Source organism: Rosa rugosa, chromosome 1 (genome assembly GCF_958449725.1).
Source record: "Rosa rugosa chromosome 1, drRosRugo1.1, whole genome shotgun sequence".
NCBI lineage: Eukaryota > Viridiplantae > Streptophyta > Magnoliopsida > Rosales > Rosaceae > Rosa > Rosa rugosa.
In genome coordinates, this window is record NC_084820.1 from 32,814,876 (window position 1) to 32,815,088 (window position 213).

Here is a 213-nt window from a genome sequence, read left to right on the forward strand (position 1 = left end):
GAAGTAACTGGAACTTGCATTGCTGTGTATCAAAGGTAGAAAAAGTCCTTCAACTGATATTATATAAATATATATATATATATATATATATATATATATATATATATATATATATTTATATATACATATATGCTTTGTCCGTAATGCCTTGATAAGGAGTATAGTTGCTGAAACCCAATGAGTTGGTGCAAATGTTTGTTATTAGGTACCTCT